The sequence below is a fragment of the Macadamia integrifolia genome, unplaced genomic scaffold (genome assembly GCF_013358625.1).
Source record: "Macadamia integrifolia cultivar HAES 741 unplaced genomic scaffold, SCU_Mint_v3 scaffold960, whole genome shotgun sequence".
Classification (NCBI taxonomy): Eukaryota; Viridiplantae; Streptophyta; class Magnoliopsida; order Proteales; family Proteaceae; genus Macadamia; species Macadamia integrifolia.
In genome coordinates this window covers 12,387-33,479 of record NW_024870602.1, presented here as the reverse complement: position 1 = coordinate 33,479, position 21,093 = coordinate 12,387, and the positions used below count along the sequence as shown (strand labels likewise).

Here is a 21,093-nt window from a genome sequence, read left to right as displayed (position 1 = left end):
AGCTGATACTGATCCAATCAAATTCCTCAAACCATGAGGAGCCCGTTTGTTTAGGGGGTTTTGATGGGGTGGGATTTAAGGGGTGGGAGAATTGTACTTATTTTTCCAAAAGCATGGTAAATTCATGTATTTGGATATAATGGCGTGAGAAATACTCTAGACAACATTGGGAGATGAGCTTTCCTATCTGCTGATGTAGCTTTCACCCCATCCCCTTTCAATCCTACCAAATTGGTGAGACTTTGTAGGGTGGAAAGTCATTGCAATTAATGACTCTCTTTCTTGATTCCTTTGTTGTCTCTCTCCCATAGCTATGTGCCAATCAAACAAGGTTGGGTGGGAAAGTCCAACTTCCCCCAATTTTACTTTCCTTACCTTTAACCCTACTAATATATGGGAACCAGTAGCCAGACATTCTTACCCTAAACTTGTCTCTAAACAAACGGAAACAAATGAGACCGCGACCAATGTAAAGAAGGAAAAACACCCAAGGTGATCTAGCAATTAGATATAGTTTGATTGGTTGATTTGATATGAATTTTATACTTCAAAATCATGGCTACATATATATATTTATGTAAAGTTATTCTCTTTGTCAACAAGATAGGTTGAAAGAATAGAAAGCGTGTTAGGATTTGAAGTAATAAATACTTTGGTATCGTTTCTGTTCCAGAAACTCCGTTTCGTGTCAAAAACGAAAATTTCAACTTCTGTGTCAAAACGCCGTTTTTAAACGATTTAAGGCTGTTTGGTGAATCTGTTTCTAGAACAGTTTCAGAACCAAGAAACGACATTTCTACCGTTTGGTAATGCTTGTTTCAGAAACGGTTTTTTTTTTTTTTTTTTTTTTTTTTTTTTTTTNATTTCAGTTTCTGTGTCAAAACGCCGTTTTTAAACGATTTAAAGCTGTTTGGTGAATCTGTTTCTAGAACAGTTTCAGAACGCAGAAACGACATTTCTGCCGTTTGGTAATGCTTGTTTCAGAAACAGTTTTTTTTTTTTACTTTTCTTTTAAACCAATAATTACAAAAATAACATTAAAATACTATAAGCATATAAATTTTTTTGGGACAATAAAATATTACACACCAATGAAAAAAACATGGTTTCCAAAGGATGAATAAAATACAGTATTAACAATGCCTTGTGCAAGTTAACTATTACATAATTCCCCAAATTTTCACTTTTTTTCTAAGTCTAAAGACTTGAATGCATGGAGGATGTCTTTCATCTTATTTGTTTGGTCCTCTAATCCTTTAAGTGTCCCTTTCAGATATCCTTTCATGTACTCGTTTGAAACGGAAAGTGGTCTGGATGATGTTGATGTTGAGCTTGAGCTTTCTGAACATAATGTATGTTGTATGGTAGAGATATGTGTTTAATCTTTCAACCATACAAATATACCACATCCACGGTTATCAGCCTATATCAAATAATAGATGTGATTAGGGTCGTTGAAATTTAACATCGAATTAAACAAAAATCATAAATTATCTATAGGTATAGGTCAATCGTAGAAATAAATTACCCCAGTTGAACTTGGGCAACATAGAAAATACTGTCCCTTGTTTGGACCTTTCATCGCAGTTCGTACTTTGCATTGACCTTTACCACATCTACATAGATGTAGTTGATCCACCCACATGAAAAAATTACATGAATCTTCACACTTGAAATATTCTCTTCCAACTAACCTTTGCTGGACAAGACTAAACCATCTCAACTGATTTTCCTTACCACATTCCCAAAGCAGAGACTCAATTGTACAATCAAATGCATTCAATAAGGGCAATATTTAATTTTTTTTATGCTGAATGTAACAACTTAACAACCTTATCCAGCCTACACTCATACATTTCCAATGACTCAAAACTGAACTACAATAATTCTGGAGTAATCCCAGAAAGTCAGTTTACTCGCTCTTAGCTATTACTAGTGTGAGGGGTTATATAAGAACCAATTCTAACAGTTACACCACACTGCAACTCGCCATTGGAATAGGAAAGGATAGGAAGGGTATTTTTACTCATTCATTGCTGCTAGTGTGAAGGGTTAAATAAGAACCAATTCAAACAATTACGCCACACTGCAACTTCCCATTGGAACAAGAAAGGATGGGTAGAAATTGTTTCTAGAGGGTGTAAAATTTTCGGACTATAATCAATGTTACAGTTGAAGCAACTTGAATGATGATCCATCTACACTGAGAAGTATGTCAGGTCCTGGATGCCCTATAAATTATACTCTTCTTTTCCCCTTTTCCAATTAACATTACAGCTTAAGTTTTTTGTTTCACAATGTTCAGCTACAGGGATTGGAGGCATATACTTCATATCGCCTAGCGACCCCAATCAACCCCAACAGTAGTATCACATATCATCTCAACAGGCTAACCAAGCTTTAAGATCTCAAAATGGTGGCCTATCTAGGCTGATACAAGCCTTTTTAATGTCTAAATGGTATGTTGATTGTGTTCACAACTTGAAGTTCAAAGGTTTCAAGGATTGTAATTGGTTTTAATGTCAATATAGGCTGATGAAATGAAATCAATCAACCAAACAACCTTCAAAGTTAATCAAGTCATTATGATGTGCAGGCTTTTAGATATGGAATTAAGAGGTTAAAGTAGATCGACTATGAAACACACTTGTCAAAATCTTAACCAGTAATGTTGGGACCAGTCCTGGAGTGACAAGCATGATTTGGTTCAGAGGAACTACAGTAATGTGTCCAAGAAGGTGAAACCATAAATGAGTGTTTACAAGATCAAAATATTGTTTTAGACAGTAGCATCTATTTATGGCCTACCATGAACTGTCAGTTTGGACTCCCAACACTGGCACTAGAGGACATTTCATGCCATAATCTTCAAGTGGAAGTTTGAATTTCTAATGACCTTGAATGACATCGGATAGATACTCCCACTCCCAGGATTCCCATTTGAACCGTTTAACTGTCTAAATATGATTCTGGTACCTTACTACATCCAAATAGGTGCCATCATTCACTAGAGTATCCTTGGTGTCAATCTCCAGTTAAGATATCAAAATGTGGTGCCTGAAACTGTCTTCAGATTTGCTCTACCAACAAGAAATATAGTCCCTACTTCCATAAATCAGGCACCATTACTCAAAATCACCACAACCCCCATACCAAGATGCACAATTGACCATATTATTAAATTTAACAAGCCTGAGTTGTTGAATTAAATTTAACAAGTCACACGAGAAATGGATAAAATGGTCACCAATAAGTCTCATCTTTTGCATATATCTCCTAAAAGGAAATTATTCAAAGGATCAAATAGAACTAAAATGAAAAGAAAAATATCAGATTACACATAAATAGGGCATCCCCTACTCAGATAAAAAGGAATATGGGGACATGTTTCTGGAATTTAAAAGGGAAATGGAGATAAACCAAATTAAAATTTAGAAACCATGGCTTGAGTATAATATGTGAAGTAGAGGATCTTACTCATAAATAAGGGAAGTTTATATCCTCTTTAACTACACAATAGATAACAAGAAACCAGTGGTAACGAGACTCCTTGCAATCAACCCAGCCCCTCAAACAGGGCTCCAAATCTCAGAAGAAATTAAGAACATGTTTGTAATCCCCAACTCTATCAAATCCAACCCAATAACAGACCCAAAAGTCGAAGATTGAAGAAAAACAAATTCTGCAATTATGTCTGCCGTAGGAGAGAGAAAAGGCCAGATTTTCAGTTATTGCAGCAGGGTTTTGGGTTGGGATTCTTCAGGGAGGGTCATCCATTCAATAGCAACTCTAATCCCTAAGTTTGATAATGAGTGGGAAAGGTATGAAAGAGATTCAACAAATCTCTCACCACTCGGTTGACTCGTTAACAACAGGGAAATTAAAATAACATAGAAACAATAAGAAATGGGGAAGAAGAATATTACAGGAGGTGTATGGATTCAGGAAGCAAAGGAGAAGAAGAAGAAATAGAAGAGAAGAAGACGAAATAGAAGAGAAGAAGAAGACGTTACCTCTCTGTATAGGGGGTCTAGAAAAACCCTAAAATTTGTCCCAATACCTGCTCTGTGATTACAATAGATGAACAAGAAGGAGAAGAGGTTAGAATACAAGAAGAAAGAGGTTAAAAGAGATGAAAAAGAAGAAGAAGAAGAAGAGCCGAAATCGAAATTACCTGCAGAGGAGATTTCACAAGGGGGCGAGCTCCTTCTTCTCCTTCTTCTCTCCTCTCTCTGTGTGAGTTCCAAACTATTCGAAACCAGAACTTTGTTTAGCTAATCGATCTCTGTCTCTGGTAGAAAAGAAAAAATGAAGAAGAAGAAGGAGAAAAAAACCCCTAAATTTCACACAAACCCTCTCTGTGGTTACAATAGATGAAGAAGAAGAAGAGTTTGAATAGAAGAAGAAAAGAAGAAATGAAGAAGAAGGAGAAGAAGGAGAAGAAGGAGAAGGAGGAGAGGCGAAGCACAGACCTGAGCTGAAGAACCGAACTGGGCGCTCTCTTCTTTCCTCTCTGCTATCCTCTCTCTACCGCGGACAATCGGGAACGATCGTTCCTCCCTCTGTTAATTTGGAACGAAACGTGGCCGACGGAACAGCCTTCGAGCGTTTCATCAAATTAGGCAATTTTCGTTTCTTACGGCCCTGACAGTTTCGAAAAAACTGGAACGGACCCTAAACATGCCAAACGGTTTTCAGCGTTTTTTCGTTCTATTAACACGAAAAAACGCTAGAAACGTTTTTTATGAACTATACCAAACGGCCTCTAAAAATATGCAAATTGGTTTTTTTACCTTTAGTTTTAAGTCACTAAAGCATGTGCTCATTAATGGTGTTTGGGCGGTGCATGGGGTTTGGATGCGGAAGAGTGGCAGGTGCGACGGAGGCTTGGCGGATGGAGATGAGGCAGAAATTGCACGGCTTGGCGGAAGGATTTCAAGTTGCAACGGCCAATTCTGTTGGCAAGATGGAGGTGTGATTGCAGGTGTGGATTTGGGAGCAGCGGCTGTATCTTGGCAGGTTGTTTTCCCGTTATGTGACAGAATGCGGTCCCTAATGGTTCTGGGGATGATCATATATTAGAGTCACAGGGAGGAGAGGACTTGGAGAAGATCGCAGCATAGGAACGGAAGCAATTCTCTCGAGAAACCCTAGTTGCTCCAACGGGAGATTTTCACTCCAAACACAAGCTCGGGAACGCGGATTCGGCCTTGTTTGCAAGGTGTTTTCCTTAATTGACTGGTTAATTAATGCTGAAGACTGAATTCTTTAATGGTTATATTTTAAAGTTATGTTAAGAATTAGGGTTTTGAATTTTGAAGAGAGAGAGAGAGAGAGAGAGAGAGAGAGAGAGAGCAGTGAAGGGAGTTCGGCAGCTTCTCACGCGGGTTTAGGGTCGGGTTTTTTTATATTGGGTAATCCGGATTGAATGGGAAGAGGGTTTTTAGGGTCTTTCATCATTGACCGTTGGATTAATTAATTACACGTGGAGGGTCGGGATGGGTGGTTGGTAGGTCGCTGGTTGAGAGGGTTGTTGCCTCGTTGGAGAGGATCCCGAGTCACCCAGTCCCGATCCGTCGTGGGCTTGCCTCACTGCTATAAAACTAAGCCCCGTTTCCATTTTGAAATACCCAAGAGAAGTGTCCACGATCTTCGTAGGCAGTGGAAGTATATCATCTTTAGGATTTAGATGATACATCATGGATGATGGATTAGGTGGTGCTAATAGGTAATGGTGTTAATGTTAATGTGGGATCTCATTGCTGTTTCCATCTCACGTTTTATCTCATGGATGGAGGATTAGAATTGATTCATGTTAATTGGTCTATTCGTTGCAAAATCATATGCGTACCTCTCTTGATTAGCATGCATTGACCTATTTTCACTTGCGGATGAATCATTCTTCAAGGCTTAACCATGTAAAAGTCCATCATTAGTGTCCTAGGATCCATTTCATTGGTGTCATTATACTAATTATGGTTGTATATATTATTGTCACCATTAGTTGATTTATTTTCTTGATTCATTATATGTTATATTTCATTTCCTTGTCGCTTCGTTGTTTAATATTTTACTTAATCATATATATTAACCTTCGTTTTGTACCATGTGTATGAGGTAAGTCCTTCACCTTCATTTGGTTTCTTTGTTTTAATTTCTTGTATATTAATTCTAACAAATTCTTGTATTATGGTTGAAGCATGTTAATTGTTAGAGTTTGAGAATATTTATTATTGAATAAAAATATCAAATAAATAGGAAGATCGGTTTAACTAGGTACATCAAGGTGTCTAATACCTTCCTTGGTCTGCAACCTGATACAAACCTGACTTTTGGTCAGAGCAATTTACTCTGCCAGGAACATAGTTGTTCCTCCAAACATAACTAGTGCTGCAATCTCCTTTAAGTAGTAGTAATGCAATAATCTCTTAAATGTTGCTTGGAAATGGAAATCTGAAGAAATGATTTCTTCAAAATTTATAGCATCTAAAAGTTCTCACAAGTCCTTGTTCCTCCAACAAAATATGCTAAATTAGTTACATGTGCTTAGTTGAACAATTGGAACTAATTACAACTCCAACCTGATAGTTCTTGTCCTCTTTTTCTTTCTGCAGGCACAAATAAAGATGTGTGACCCTGATGTCAGCCTATGAGAACAAATCAAATGAGGGATTAGCTTCAAACCAGTCAACTAAACATGTAATGTAACAGTATTACATGGAACAATATTGAACATTTATGGCTTGAGAAGTTACAACATAATACCCTCAATGGTGCCAAAATATTTTAAAGAAAAAAAAAAAAACCTTAGAAATACTAGACCTTTCTCAAGAGCTGCAATTTATAACTAGTAAATACAGATTTCTAGTTATCCAAAACTTTCAACCCAATAGTATCTCTCTGGATATTGATGATTGATTTTCACTTCTTGTAGGAGAATTCAGCTTCAAAATCCTTCTCCAGCCGCTCTTGAGTTTCTGTTTTGGCTTCCAGTACCAAATCATCAAGGAATCCCCTCTGAGGAAACTCTTCAGGTACAATACTTTGATATGTCTCAAACTGCTCTTGTGCTTCCTCCTTTTTACCCTGCAAGCTGTTGATTATCCCCTAAAACAGATATAATTGGTAAAAACAAAAATTAAACCTCAATCCAGTTCTTGCTTGTCTAAACTTGTTGTTATTCTCAATAATCAACAGAGAAGAAAATTGGTGTTTTGGACCATTGTACCCTTATACCTTACCATTTGATTGGTATGGATCAGATCGGAATCAAGGATCGGTCTCGGCTGATACCAATCCAATCCCGGCGATCCTGACTGATCCGCTATGATCCGATTTTTAAAATTATGCGAACCAATGCCTTTGAGGGCTTGATGAACCATAGAGATGGCGATAGAAGAAGTGACAGATTCTATAGCTCTTAGAGCGAGATAAGAGGGACATGGGCAATCTTTGCAAGGGGTTCATCATTGAGCAAGGGGATGAGCTTATTAGTGGTAGGCAGTTAGGCAGTTGGGCTCTGACGTAAGTCTAGGGAAGGTTGCTGGTTCAACCTCCTATCCCCACCTTCTTGAAATATACTTAATAATCAGTGTGGCCTAGTGACCCCCTTGTTGGCCCCTTGTGAGTTCTTGCCCCTAGTGAGCTTTTTAACCATTCCATCGCACTAATAAAGTGCTCTCCTCTATGCCATTTCATAATAGACCCTCTCCCTAGAAACTAATCAAATGTTACGTGTTATGAATGTGAATGTAAATGTAAATATTTGAATCATTGACCAATTGAATTCAAATAAATAATAGATGAATATAATATTCGTTGGATTTCACATTGGATTTAGATAGTGAATATGTCAATTGGCAAAATAAAAAAAAAAAAAAAAAAGAAGCAAGCTTAGATGTCTAGAAAAGAAGAGGAAGGGAAGAGACAAAGCATGCTCAAACAGTGGGACGTAGAGAGAAGAAGAGCAGAAAAAGACATTAGAACATGTTTCATTCTTTAAGTTTGTGTGTGTGTGTGAGCATCAACTGGGTCTGGGACTCTCCTGTTGATGCTGGCTCATAAGTCATAAGATGTGATTGGAAAGGTTGAACGAAGGGCTAATAGCTCTCCGCACTAGATACTTGCCGAGGAATATAGGGAACCTAAGAGTCAAGTCTAGATTCATATACAATGCATCTTGTGTTTTGATGCAGTGTGAACATTATCCATATCAGTATCACTGGCTATTGATCTCAATTCCTAAAATTAGATGCAACTTGTCTGAGATGGATCGATCCATACCAATTGGGAGATGCACCAACCTAGACTAGGAGGATGAGTACCAATCCACTAGTAAGGTATATGGGTAAAATGGTATAAGATATTAATTTTTTATTTAAAAAAAAGGGTTAAGTCTATCCTATCCAATCCAAATCCGACTGATCCAATACTTTTCAATATCAGTTGAGACCGATTCCGAGTTTTAAAACCTTGCAAGTGGGTGTATTTCTTAGGTGGAGAATGATAAAGATTAGAGAGAGAAAATGAAAGAAAGAGACAAAAGAGAGAGGAAAGAGAATCCAACTATTGAAGTGTCCAGGGGTGAAGAACCTTAAAAGACCCCGTCCAGTCCTTTTTTTTCTCTCTTTTCTATGACACTTTGATGTTGGAGATACGAATACTATAGCCGTACTGTAGCAACGGGTGTATGTGAATGTATAAATAGGAGGCTTGTTGTCTATGTAATGAACATAGTTTTTAAGGCGCTGGTGCGACTAAGGCGTTTGAGGGCCTGTCGGAGCGCCTTAGCAATAAGGCGGGCATAAAGCGTCGCCTTATTGACTAAAGCGTTCTTGTGTACTTTTTTTTATAAAACCAATCTATTTGACTCAAATACTAGTTAAATCCTATTACTCACATGCTAAATAAATATTAAATGTTTATATTCATACCAATGTAAGATATTCATCAAGAAAACAAATCAATAAAGTGAATAAACTAAGTTCACCATCAATTCATCATCAATCATCAATATTCAATCATCAATCATCAATATTCAATCATGAATCATCAATATTCAATTATGAATCATCAATATTCAATCATCAATCATCTTAACATATTAACATATAATATAAATTCATAATTATGAAACAAAATTATAAATATAAAGAAAAGAAGACATAAAATATACAAGTATTTATTATATTTACCTCTATGATGCCATAATGAGTGCCTAAGCCCTAAGGTCATCCACTATATTTCTACTCCTGTCAAAGAAGTAATTAAGAACTTAGAATTAAAATACATCGAAAGTAAAAATCGAGATGCCAAATTAAATGGATGAGAAGTGACTAACCTGGGGATTCTTAATCATTCTAAAAAACTTTAAACTTCAATGAAGCTAAAACATAAAATAAACTAAAATGCTAAGAATTTAGTAAACAAAGAAAGTCAAATACTTAAAAGTTCAAGGACTCAAAAAACTTTAAAGTTTAAAGACTCAAAATATGTCAAAGTTCTAAGACTCAAAGACTTTCAATCCAAATCAGTAATTAAATTAAAATCTTCTTCTTCATCTGCATTCTGTTGCTGGCTTGCATCATTTGGAGCTATGCCATAATCATCCTCAATGTTTTCATCATCACGAATATCCTCTTCACTCATCTCATCCACTTCTTCATCTGACAAATCCTCAAGCTCAACCCTCCTACCACGCCGGGTATAGCAAAGATTGGTTCCACTGGTAGATGCTGGAGCCCCCCTCCTTGGTCTATTATGGCCTTGGTATGATGAAGATGCTCCAAGTGCTCTATCAACATCTCTCCAAGTGATATCATTCTCAGGATGCACTAATTCATCCTCTGATCACCAATCATCCACTCATTACTCCAATTAAGATCATCGAGCAACAATGGATTGTAGTTTCTACATTGTTCTTTTCTTTCTTGGAACCTTGCTTGAAGTCGACGATTATATTGAATGTAGACAAGATCATTTAACCGTTGATGCTCTAACCTGTTCCTCTTCTTGGTGTGAATCTGAAAAACATTAATAATATGAAGTTATCTACTTATCTTCAATAAAACCATATTAAGTGAAGTACATGTACTATTGTAATCAGAACTCAATAGTCAATACTCACAAATTCAAATGTGCTCCAATTGCGCTCACAACCAGAAGATGAGCAACAAAGACCAAGTATGCGCAATGCAAGCTTTGAAAGGTCAGGAGCAGTACTTCCATGTCGAGACCACCAAGAGACTATAAATATATAATATAAAAAAATAAGTTAAGTAAAAAATCAACATACAAAGTTCTAAACTAATTAGAACTTTAAAAGGAAATATACTTACTAGGATTCAACTTGTCCCTTTGTCTAATCGCCATGTCCTTTGCAAAACTTCCTTGAACAGTGGTATACTTGTCAACCTGGACAATGATCTTATCTTGCAAGGTCTCATCAGGCACCAACCTTACAAGAACATCATTGAAGGCATCACTTGCTTTTTGAGCTAAGTCCAACTCATTATCAGGATTATCTTCTATTGCCTTAAAGAACTTGTTTGGATTGAGGAAAAAGGCAGCTAAATATATTGATCCATTCATCATAGTCTCACAACGGTGATCAACAATGGCTATGATTTTTTTCCATTTCCTTTCATCATCTCCAAAATTTTTTTTGATGTTCTTCCTTGCCACTTGTATTGCCATATATACTTCAGGCATAGCAGGCAACTCATCACCATCTACAATCCTCAAGAGTTGAAGAAGAGGCTGTGATGCTCTTATACAATCCATCACACCATTCCAGAATGTTGTAGCAAACACAGTCTCAGAAGCATTCTTCCCTGCCTCTGTAGATGCAAGCTTAGAACGGGACCATTCATCATCAACAAATAATTTTTTCAGAGATTCTCTGTGCTTGTATAAGCTCTGGAGTGTTAAAAAGGAAGAGGCAAATCTAGTCACTCCAGCCCTCACTAAGTCTCCTCCTGTTTTTTGCCTCATGGCTTCAAGAAGACGAGTGTGCCTGTAGATGAATGCAGTCAATTTCCTGCCCTTCGATATAACAGACATATAAGAGCGTAATTTGCCTACTTCCTCCATCATAAGGTCTATGCAATGAGCTACACATGGACTCCAAAATAACCTCTTCCTTTTCTCCATTAGTAGTCGACCCGCTGCAACATAGTTGGCAGCATTATCAGAGACTACTTGAACCACATTATCTTCACCAATCTCTTCAACCTTACTATCAAGTAGCTTAAATAACATTTCAGCTGTTTGTGATTGGCTAGATGCATCCACAGACTCCAAAAAAAAAGTCCCCTCCGGACAATTGACAAGAAAATTAATTAGGTGCCTTCCTCTCTTGTCTGTCCACCCATCTGACATGAGTGTGCACCCATGTTTCCTCCAATATCCTTGATACTTCACCTTTAACTCATCAATTTTATCCTTCTCAGACTTCAATAGAGGCCCCCTATAGTCATGAATTGAAGGGGGCTTGAAACCTGGTCCATATTGACCAATTGCCTCTACCAATTCCTCAAAACTCCTTAACTTTAAAGCATTAAATGGAACACCACTCTCATAAGCCCACCTTGCAAAATAAGAACGAAGTTTATCTCTTTCTTCTTCTCCTCTTACTCGGTTCTCCATTGTTGTTTGATATGAACCTTTATCCCGCCTATCTGCAACCACTTCTTCAGGAGTCCTCCTCACATGCTTATCCATGGGACCCCTTACTTGTTGTTTGGATTGTGTTTGAATGATAGCTTTATTTCTTCTTGAAGTTGTCCCAGAGCTAGGGATAGGAAATGAGACCCCCAAATCAGATACTATATTATGTTGTGGTCCGGTTACTTCTGTAGGTCCATCACTAACATCCAAATCATCCAAACAATCAAAGTTCCTCTTCCTCTGGTTCTTCAATATTGCATCTCTCATCTCTTTAGCAATTGCTTCAGTTGTTTTCACACACTTGGCTACATCTCCATAGCCACCAATAAGATGTTGCTTCAATCGTTTTATTCCTCCCCTGACATCCTTCCCACAAAGGGTACATTTAATCCAATTTCTGTCTGATACGTCAGGCCAATACCCATATTTCCATCCAGGATCATTTGATTTAGCTCTCCTTTTCGGATCCTTGCTTGGATTAATCGTTGATTGTGCAGTAGCAGCAGTACTTGTATTTTCACCCCCACTGCTACCACCAATTGTTTCCATAGATGAGTGGAACCTGAACCTACACTTATCAACCAACCAATCATCTTTGTCACAAAAAAAAAAAAAAAAAAAACTAATCATACGAAGAAGGAAGAAGCAGGGAGAAGAAAGAAGAAAAGAGAAAAAAAAAAAATTCACTTACAAAGTTACAAACCAGCAAACAGTCACAGGAAGAAAAAAAAATCATACGCAGAAACAAGCAGGGAGAAGAAAGAAGAAAAGAGAGAAAAAAAACACTTCACTTACAAAGTTACAACAGAAGCCAACACAGTCACAGAAAGAAAAAAAAAATCATACGCAGAAGGAACAAGCAGGGAGAAGAAAGAAGAAAAGAGAAAAAAAAAATTAACTTACAAAGTGCTGTCGAAGTGAAGTTTGTCGAAGGAGATGTTGCCGGCGAAGGAGATGACGCCGAAGTCTGTCGAAGGTGTCGCCGGATGTCACCGAAGGCTGTCGAAGGCTCGCCGAAGGTTGTCGAAGGCCGTCGAAGGAGAAGGAGATGCCGCCGATGGCTGTCGAAGTCTGTCGAAGGCTCGCCGAAGGCTGTCGAAGGAGATGGAGATGCCGCCGGATGTCGCCGGATGTCACCGAAGTCTGTCGGAGGAGAAGAGAAGTCGCCGGAGGATGATCGTCGCCTCGTCGGACGTTGGGGCTTGGGGTTTTGAGTTTTGGAGGCAAATGACTCAGAGAGAATGAGAGAGAGAGAGAATGAGAGAGGCACACGGTTTTGAACTTTTGATTGGGTTTTTTTTTATGGTAAGGGTTTTTAGTTTTTATATGATTTTTGATCCAATGCATCACATGTGCATCAGATTTTATACACGTCCCAATAATAATATGTAATTTGGAATCTTTAGAAAAACAATTTTTATTTTTATTTTTTAAATAGCTAGCACATAAGGCGACCGCCTTGCACACTAAGGCGCTGTAAGGCGTCGCCTTACACGCCTTTCAGCGCCTTAGAGTAAAAGGCGGTCGCCTTTTACACTACTCCTGAGTCGGCTGATTGCCTTACCTCTACTGGACCGCACCAGCGCCTAGGATTACCAGCGCCTTAAAAACTATGGTAATGAAATGAATGGACTGGAGATTGCAATGAGAAAGCATGAAATTATAATGAAATATCTCCTCTTTCTAGTTCTCCCTTCTCTTTCCGGTTTGAGAGTCGTCTTCTCTCGTTCCTTCTACATGGTTTGAGAGTTGAGTTAGATCCGGCTCTCAGTTTCTTCAACATGGTATCAAAGCAGGTTCGGTCCTTGGTATAATAGCAGGTTCGGTCCCTGGTATCAAAGGAGGTTCGGTCCCTGTTATCATAGAAGAGCAGGTTTTGTACCAGGTTCAAATTAATCAACAAAGATTGCACCCCTAATGGGTGTGCTAGTTAAGCAATAAAGATTGCGCTTCCTCCACAATTCCAATTTTTTAGTGCGTTGATTGTATCCATACACTTGGAGGGTCTGAAGACTGGCAAAATAAGAAGATTGGGGAAAGTTTCGGGTGCCATCAGTGTCATGTGTGGGAGCATAAATGTGTCACTCTTTGTTTCGAGGGCCATTGATGTCATGTGTGGGCACACAACTGAGTCTCTCTCTTTTTTTTCCCCTCGGTGTCATGTGTAGGCACACATTTGTGTCACATGTGCACGTGCAGGGGAGTGTTGATTCCTACATTACTTCTCTACAAAGTTTTGAGTTGTTCAGGTGAAGCCTGCCTATCCATTGATGTCATGTGTGGGCATGCGCTTGTGTCATGTGCAAAGAAACCAATTGGCATGCATGTGCGGGGGCGAGTGTTGGAGTTACAAAGCTACTTGTTGCACTCTTTCACTTGATCATTGGCAAGCTGGGCTTACTTGATCAATATGCTCCAGTTTGAGGGGGAGTGTTGGAGATACAAATACTATAGCATTACTGTAACAACGGCCAAATCACTGTAGCAGGGGTTAATCACTGTAGCAATTGCTATTTACTGTAGCAACAGCTATATGTGAATATATAAATAGGAGGTTTGCTGTCCATGTAATGAAATGAGTGCATTGGAGAATGTCTTGGAATAAGAAAGAATGAAATCATAACAAAATCTCTTCTCTCTTTCTAGTTCTCCCTTCTCTTGCCGGTTTAAGTGTCGTCTTCTCTCGTTCCTCCTACATGTTTTGGGAGTCAGGCTAGACCCGACTCTTGGTTTCTTCAACAATTGTCACCTGTCCATTGACTCTTGTCCTTATTCCTGATCGGTATCGGCCTTGACTGATCCTGTGATATTGACACCCGTCTAGTGACTCTAGTCCTTATTCTTGATTGATATCAGAATGGTATCGGCCTTGACCGATCCCATGACCGTTCCCAAGTTTTAGAACCTTGCTCCGAACCCATACACTTGCAGGGAACTGATGGAAGCCAATACCACTTTTTGCAATCATCCCAAATACACAAAACCCATTTATTTCTGTTGCAAATATATTTTTTTCTTTTTATTCTTTTCCTCTTATGTGTTTGTCAGGTCTTTGCACCTCAAATAAGCAGTTCTAAAACTTGGGAACGGTCATGGTATTGGTCAAGGATGATAAACTGTATCGGACTTTATCAGACAAATCTACCCCTGTTTTTGGGGGAAAAAAAAAAAAGATTACGATTTTATCATAGGACCATTCATGTGTATTGGGATCGGAAAGTTCAGGGTCGGGGATTGGTCAAGGTTGATACCATTCCAATTAGGCCGATACTAACAAGTCGTGCCCTCTATACCCAGACACAGGTTGCATGAAAATATCACTTTGCCCCTTTGTTGTTGATGCCTCCGCTTGCTCTCCCATCGGCCTGGGCACTGGTGCAATAGCCACACGACAGGCTCGCGTTCTCTTGCGGGATTTCCCTTGTTTCAAATACACTCATTTTTGACAATGAGATTCACCTTACTTTATAAATTTAAATTAAAAATAAAAAATAAAAAAATGGAAAAAAAGGAATAGAACTTTCATGTTTAAGATTCACCTTACTTTATAAGTTTTAATTAAAAATAAAAAATAAAAAAAAAGGCAAAAAAGGAATAGAACTTTCATGTTTAAGCCAGTCTTCCTGACTACATCTTTTGGTTGATATTCAGATGGACTTCTTACCCAAAAAATAAAAATTGTTATATTCAGATGGACTTGAATTTTTATTTTTTATTTTTTGAGACTAAAATTAGAAGATACACTACTCTATTTTTTCTCTTTGGGTAGAACACTACCCTAATTTGTTAAGAACACATGGTTATTGGATCCTAATGAACATCAGATTTATATGTATGCCATCTGATAGCTCCAATTATCTAACTACTATAATCTCTACAAATGATTATCATGTGTGCCCTTCATAGATTTTGATATTTCTCTGCTTTAGATTATTCGGAAAGCCCGTAACTATTTTGTTTTTTGTCGGATAAACCCTGATCTTGGTTGTACCATGAACCTTAATGATCTATTTGACGGCTGAAGGTTGTCAGGCAGCCTTAAGGTCTGACCGGCCAGTGGTTCATTTTCCACATGTCCTGTCAGATGTCTCACCAGCTTTGTCTTCTGCCAACACCTTTGCTTTAACTGATGGGGCCTTCGACATTTGATACGAACCAATGGAAAAACAAGACATGAGGTTGAATATTGATTATTGACTTGACCAACTATTGACTTGAAGCTGATCGACCAGTAAAAAGCACAAGGAGAGTCTTGCAAGAGGAGAAGTTTCCTGATTCACACAACAATCAGACTAGATCTGCTAAAAATGGTGGAGGGTGTTGTCTCATTTCTTATCGAAAAATTGGACTCCCTGATATCACAGGAAGCTGATTTACTTGGTGGAGTTGAAAAGCAGATTGTGTCTCTTCATGATGAACTTGAGTGGATTAACTCTCTCTTAAGAGATGCTGAAGAAAAGCGCAGAAGATACAGAAGGGTGAATATGTGGGTAAGCCAAGTCAGAAATGTGGCTTATGATGCTAAGGATATTATTGATTTGTTCATGCTTCAAGTCCAGCGACAACGGCAAAGAAATATGGTGCAGAGGTTTATGGGTTATCGTAAACATCTTTTTACCCAACACAAATTAGGGAAGCAAATGGAAGATTTCAAAAGAAGGATTGGAGAGATTTCAGCTAACAAATCCAAGTATGGGATGGAAGCTTTTGAAACTGGAGAGCCTTCTTCAGATTATTTGGATGATGGCTTAGCACGGAAGGTAAGGAGAGCTTCCATGAAAGAGGAAGTTGATGTTGTTGGCTTTGAGAAAGATATTAAGGAACTACTACCGAAGCTTCTGACAAAAGAAGATCCCCGGCAACTTCTTGTCGTTTCCATAGTGGGTATGGGTGGTTTAGGTAAGACCACTATGGCTAAAACTGTTTATAATAGAGTGATGTCAAGAAAAATTTTGATTCTTGTGCATGGATTTATGTCTCTCAAGAATACAAAATAAAAGATCTTCTCTCTGGGGCCATAGCACAACTAATGATGCACAAGGAGGAGGAGTTAGAGAAGAAGAATAAAGAATATTTAAAGAATATGCTCTCTAATTACTTGAAACAAGGGAGATGTCTGCTCGTATTTGACGATGTATGGAGGAGAGAAGATTGGGATAAATTAAGAGAGGCATTTCTAGGTCATCAGGATGATGGGAAACAACAGCGAGTAGTGCTCACCACCCGTAATGTGGAAGTAGCTGGACATGCTGACCCATTAACTGCTCCACATGAATTAAGACATTTAGGTGAGGAGGAGAGTTTTGAACTCTTCTCAAAGAAGGTCTTCCAATACCAAGCGGGAAATGAGGAAAGTGGTTACTCAAAGGAATTGAAAAAACTTGGAAAAAAATTGGTTCCCAGGTGTGATGGATTACCACTTGCGATTGTCGTATTGGGAGGCCTTTTATCAACAAAGGAGAAGAAACTTTGTGTGTGGACCAAAGTATTTGAAAGCGCATATTGGCAACTTAATCAAGGCCCACAGCAATGCAAGGACATATTAGCTCTGAGTTATGCGGATTTACCATATTACTTGAAATCTTGTTTTCTTTATTTTGGTCTTTTCCCAGAAGACCATGAGATCCAATCTCGGAAATTGATTCGATTATGGGCTGCGGAGGGGTTTGTACAACAGAGAGGAGATCAAACAATAGAAGATGTTGCGGAGGAGTACCTAGAAGAGTTGATTGAAAGGAACATGATCCAAGCAGCAAGGAGGAGACCAGACGGAGGCGTCGATAAATGTCGTATCCATGATCTCTTGCGGGACTTAGCAGTTTCAGAAGCCAAGAAAGACAAGCTTCTTGAAATCTGTGGAAGTAACTCTTTGACTTCTCTAAACAGATTCTGCTGGCTTACGATCCATCCCAACAATGGTATGCCCCATATTTCTAGTTCCATTTTGCAACATCTTCATTCCTTCTTACGCTTTAGTGATGGCCTCCACGAAAAGCAGTGGAAGGGTCTTGTTGTGGGTTTCAATCTGCTTAGAGTATTAGAATTAGAGAATGTAGAGAACATTGACAGTTAACCCGAGGAAATTGGAGGGCTTGTCTTCCTCAAGTACTTGAACCTGTATGGAACCAAGGTATGTAGCATTCCAAATTCAATAGGAAACCTCTCCATTATGCAAACTTTAGATTTATCCTCCACAAAAATCACACACATACCCAAGGAAATATTGAGAATGGAACAACTAAGACATCTTTTTTGCTTCAACTTTCGGTCTCCTTCAAGGCTTGTGAAATGTGTAAACAAGGTTGTCAATAAGATTAGTGTAAGTTGTTCTGGTCCTCCAAGAATCGATAATCTGAGGGACCTCCAGTCGCTATGGCTAGATGCAGGTTGTTGGATAGAAGGTGGGCTTGACAAAGTGACTAATCTTAGAGAACTCAGAATACGTGGAGACTTGACGTTGCATACAAAGGCATTAACCGACTCCCTTGTCAAATTGGAACAACTTCGAGTGTTGTGTTTCTGGGAAAACCAAAACAAAAATGCAGCCGCTTTGCCTCTTGTTTCATTTAAACACCATGTGCACCTTTGCAAAATGGACTTGATGGATGGAAGGCTAGAGAAGATGCCTGCCCTTGAGGATTTTCCACCAAATCTCCTAGAGCTGCGATTGTCTTTTTCGCATCTAAAGCAAGACCACCAACCAATGGAAACATTGGAGAAGCTACAAAAGTTGAAGATTCTCCAATTAGGATTCGAATCATTTGAAGGAACCCATATGACTTGTTCTGCAGGAGGTTTTTCTAAACTCCAATATTTGAAACTTCAAGGATTGCGTAACTTAGAAGATTTGACGATGGAAGAAGGAGCCTTCCCCTGCCTTAAAAAGTTTTGACTATTGAGGAGTGCGCTCAATTAAAGATGCTTCCAGATGGGCTGCGACATGTCACCACCCTCCAAGATCTTAACATACGCTACATGCCCAAAGAACTCAATTCTAGGGTCCAAGAAGATGTTTGGGAAAAGATCAATTAGCACATACGACCCTCTGTAACCATTATCTGTGATAAAGTGGAAGAGCAGCAATATTTGTCCAAATCACAAGTAAGTTTTTCCATCTTAGATGGAGCAGAAATTAAACAGTATTTTACAAATGCTTTCTTTCTTATCTTCATTTCTAATTTTAACCAGTCTCCTCCCCTTCCCCCTGTATTCCTTTTCTAGTTTCTTTGTGAGTACTTATGAAAGTTTTTTGAATTAATGGGGGGCCGTCGTACACATTACGATTCGTCTTGGTGTATGGATTATGGTTATACAGGGAACTCACAAGAGACGAAGATCAGATGACTACTAAAAGAGCTTGACAAAGCAACACAAAAGGGTAGCAGACACAGACATATGGTCAAACTCTCAGGAACTAGTGAACTGGTTGAAAGTCTCAATGTCCGGATCGAGTGGGATTCAGCGACGGTGGTGACTATGGTTCCGAAGGGTGTGGTTCATCGGTTTGTGTGGCAGCGGTGGTCTGCCTTTCTTTGCTTTCTGGTTAACATTGATTGGTAAATCACTCACTGTTATCGGGGAGCTAATTCAATAGCAGACTACCTAGCAAAGTCAACAGCAAAATATGAAGTTTCTGATCCAGTGGTTTCAGGGCCAAGGGCTGTCCAAGAGGATCTCAGATTAGATGTGCAGGGGAGACCCAGGTTCCATTGGTGCTAGCCTGTGGTAGCATTTCTTTTTTCCTTGTTTCTAATGGGCTATAGTTGGCTTCTCTGCTTATGGCAATGCCGAGGAGTTGATTAATTGATTTTTGTTTGCAGTATCTAGTTTCTCTAGTTCCAGTTCCTTTTTTTATTTGATATGTCCTGACGTTTTCGCTAAAAAAGTGAACTGGTTGAAAGTGTTCATGGCAACTTCAATTTTCTCATCTTTGATTTGATTTGGTTTATGCACTCCATTAGCAAAACAATATGCTAGGATGAGTAAGCAGCATGAAATTCTCCGTGAAGCATGGTTCTTAAAAAATGGAATTGTCAGTATCAGCCTTGACCACCCCAATCTTAACCTTTCCAACCCAATCAACATGCTTGGTTTCGGCCTTGACTGTTCCCGTGTTTTAGAACCCTGCCCTGAAGACCCTTTGAACAAAAAATCTGGACATTGATTGGTCACTCCACTAGAGTGGACGTGAGGAAATCAATTACCACTCCCTTTAATAGAAAAACATTTCTTTAGCAAGTAGAAAATGATATACACCTAATTTACTTGCGATGATGAGATGGCTGGATGTATTTTAGAACCCAAAACGATGTATGTTCCCGTGGTTTTTTCTATTTCATGTTTTTTTTTTATTTCAAATCTAAATGTTTAAACCCCGTATTTGTTTTTTTTGTTAAAATAAATAAATAAATTATGAGAACCAATGCCTTCGAGGGCTTGATGAACCATAGCGATGGAGGCAGAAGAAGTGAGAGATTTTTTTACCTCTTAGAGAAAGATGAGACAAACGCAAGCGATCTCTGCAAGGGGGTTTCATCATTGAGCAAGTGCATGAACTTATAGGTCAGTGGCAACCAGTGGGGTAGTTGGGCTCTAGCATGAGTCTACGGAAGGTTGCTGGTTTGACCTTCATACCCCTCACCTTCTTGAAATATATTTAGTAATTAGTGTGGCCTAGTGGCCCCTTGTGGGTTCTCTGCCCCTAGTGAGCTTTCAAACCATTCTATCACACTTTACTGGTGTGCTCTTCTATGCCATCTTTTCACAGACCTTTTGCTTAGAAACTAATTAAATGTTATCTTATTCGAATGTGAAAGTTGATATTTGAATCATTGACCAATTGAATTCAAATAAATAAATAAATAGATAAATATAATTAGACGTTGATGCATTCCTCTATTTGTGTTCTATTTGCATCACTACTAATTTAGAGGATGAGACATTGTGCAATGGTCAGGTTGCTCTATTGTAACTTGATGGCCATAGGTTGAATAAGTAAACAAGCATTTCCACAAAGCGGGGGTTAGAACTTTATATTTCTGCCCCTCCTAGACCTTGTCACAGCAGGAGCCTTGTGCACTAGTGACACCCTTTGTGATCAAAATGGACATTTACCTAAAGATTACCCTTCTAATGTCGTCAACAAGCCTTTTGCTATCAACAAGTCAACATTGTTAGAAATTTAGATTTAGATTCCACATGCAATTTGGAGGGGGGGTGGACCACTGAAAGAACCGATTGTCATCCCTATAACATTTTAGGGGGGGAGAATATTACCTTGATATGTGGCCCCTGTGCCAGTGTGTAGGCCAATGGGGTGTGCGGCTAGGCATTTAACAGGGAGTGAGGTGGTCATTTCACTGTCTCTATTCTAAGCACAAGAGCACACGACAAAGCCTAGGAATTTTTTTTCTCCAACATTTTATT

At 38.7% G+C, this 21,093-nt stretch overlaps 1 long non-coding RNA gene and 1 pseudogene across 1 annotated transcript; one reads left to right on the top strand and one right to left on the bottom strand.

Moving 5' to 3' along the window:
* Positions 1-3,385: 3,385 nt before the first annotated feature.
* Positions 3,386-4,556, bottom strand: LOC122070643. The gene is made up of 3 exons (XR_006137885.1): positions 4,473-4,556; positions 4,175-4,291; positions 3,386-4,065 (listed from the first exon to the last, which is right to left on the bottom strand). It is a non-coding gene; the product is annotated as an uncharacterized LOC122070643 (long non-coding RNA).
* A 276-nt stretch (positions 4,557-4,832) lies between these two features.
* Positions 4,833-19,591, top strand: LOC122070641 (annotated as a pseudogene).
* Positions 19,592-21,093: the final 1,502 nt, after the last annotated feature.